This window comes from Electrophorus electricus, chromosome 4 (assembly GCF_013358815.1).
Source record: "Electrophorus electricus isolate fEleEle1 chromosome 4, fEleEle1.pri, whole genome shotgun sequence".
Classification (NCBI taxonomy): domain Eukaryota; kingdom Metazoa; phylum Chordata; class Actinopteri; order Gymnotiformes; family Gymnotidae; genus Electrophorus; species Electrophorus electricus.
The window spans coordinates 3,001,685-3,004,184 of record NC_049538.1 but is presented as its reverse complement, the minus strand read 5'-3'; the positions used below and the strand labels follow the sequence as shown (position 1 = coordinate 3,004,184).

The 2,500-nt window shown below is 43.5% G+C and overlaps 1 protein-coding gene across 10 annotated transcripts in view; it reads right to left on the bottom strand.

Moving 5' to 3' along the window:
• Nucleotides 1-2,500, bottom strand: part of LOC113590714 (RNA binding protein fox-1 homolog 3-like) — a 222,951-nt gene that overhangs the window by 35,510 nt on the left and 184,941 nt on the right. The gene's annotated exons all lie outside the window — the stretch shown is intronic.

Here is a 2,500-nt window from a genome sequence, read left to right as displayed (position 1 = left end):
TGCCTGGCCATGATGTAGAACAGACTATTTCTTTCATATTAGTAGGTTTATCTAAGCCACATCGCCTATAGCATCAATATACGTATCAGTAATAGTAGGCTGAGATGTTAGCTTGTAAAGGTGTTACTTTTAAACTTTTTATAGCTAAAGTTATAAATAACCTGAGCTAAATGATCATAGTTCATACTGTAGACTATGTACTTGATGCTCTAGATCATTATAGTCATATTCAGTAATGTGTATAATATTTGCATTCCTCACTCTTTCAAACCCTGGATACTGATTGTTACTGGTTGCCTACTTCCTCCTTTATTACAACACAAATGCAAATTTCTTGCTGCCTCAACAAACACTGGGCTCTCTACACATGTTTATACTGTTATACAACACGTACTGAATACACCCAGTCCTGAGAAACACCTACTGAACACACCCAGTCCTGAACACACCCTACTGAACGCAACCAGTCCTGAACAACAACTACTGAACACACGCAGTCCTGAGAAACACCTACTGAACACACCCAGTCCTGAACACACCTTACTGAACGCAACCAGTCCTGAACAACAACTACTGAACACACGCAGTCCTGAGAAACACCTACTGAACACACCCAGTCCTGAACACACCCTACTGAACGCAACCAGTCCTGAACAACACCTACTGAACACACGCAGTCCTGAGAAACACCTACTGAACACATCCTACTGCTGTTATTATCCTTTTAGTCTAAAAATACTTGCGCTATATACATTCTTTTATATATATATATATATATATATATATATATATATATATATATATATATATATATATATATATATATATATAAAAGAATGTATTGCAAGTATGTTATGTATTGCAAGTAATGTTATGCAAGTAGTCTGTAAATCGTTAGTATTTTTAGTATTTTATTTGTACATTTTTTAGATTTTTACAGACTACTTGCATAACAGGACACACCAAAACCATCTCAAAGTATAACTGACAGCATGACTTTTATCTGTAAAGGGGCTTTTATTTGTCGTCTCCTTCCTGTGCATAATCCGTTCTATGTAATAACCCATGAAGCCTGGTGATCACTGGGCTAATGAGCCCCTCACTCCACGTCCAATTAGCCTAGCGACTCTAACCTCCCACCCCGTTTATTTAGGGCTAACTCATGGTTAGCAAAGCAGCTAATTAGCTCTGCTGCCTCTCGCGTGGCGACGAAGGCCTTCCCTCCCGTTCCTTCTGAGCTGACTCGCCATTAGCCGAGTAGCGGTACCGCTGCGCTTCGCCGTTGATAGGCGGGGCGATTAGTGCGCGGCCTACTCCCGCCTGTGCTAGCAGATGGAGCTTAAAGGGGGTGTGTCCAGGGGGCGGGGTCTGGCTAGTGGTGGCCGGTATCTGCTAGCATAGCACGCTGACAGCATGTGGTGCCCCGGAGCGCTTTGGAGCAATTAATGGAGCTCTTCTGCTTAGCCCTAGCATGCAGCAGACAGGAAGCAGGAAGGGCTGGACGGAGTCTTGGTCTCGGAGCAGGTCTTCTGCCAGGACTGCTACGCTCCATCAATCCAAAACCCCTGCCATGCCAGCTTGTGTGTGTGTGTGTGTGTGTGTGTGTGTGTGTGTGTGTGTGTGCTGCTTTAACAAGCCCTCTTATCATCATAAATCCATAAGCCACACACCCGCAGCCTGTGAGCTAATTACTGAGCAGAGCAGGACGGCTCAGGCCCTGTTCCCACACAGCGAATGGTAGAGCAAACCATCAGACAGAAAGAGAGAGAAAGGGATAGAGAGAGAAAGAAGGCAGGAGAGAGAGAGAGAGAGAGAGAGAGAGAGAGAGAGACGAAACATGTTTGGTGTCACGCATGGACAGCTATGCTGTAATTAATTTCACATCTATGACAGGATCTTCATAATTCTGGAGAACACGCGCACATGTGGTGTGTGTGTGTGTGTGTGTGTGTGTAACTCTGTCTTAAATATGTGTGTGTAACTCTGTCTTTAAAGATCTAACCTATTACAGAAGACGTCTCATGAAGAAAGAATGGTGGAAATGTAAATATCAGCTTGAATTGTATTGATGTACTGATGAAGCAGACACACTCAGCACTATACTGTACTGATGAAGCAAACACACTCAGTGCTGTACTGTACTGATGAAGCAGACACTCAGACTGTACTGTACTGATGAAGCAGACACACTCAGGACTACTGTACTGATGAAGCAGACACACTCAGGACTGTACTATACTGATGAAGCAGACACACTCAGGACTGTACTATACTAATGAAGCAGACACACTCAGCACTGTACTGTACTGATGAAGCAGACACACTCAGCACTGTACTGTACTGATGAAGCAGACACACTCATTACTGTACTGTACTGATGAAGCAGACACACTCAGCACTACTGTACTGATGAAGCAGACACACTCAGTGCTGTACTGTACTGATGAAGCAGACACACCCATTACTGTACTATACTGATGAAGCAGACACACTCATTACT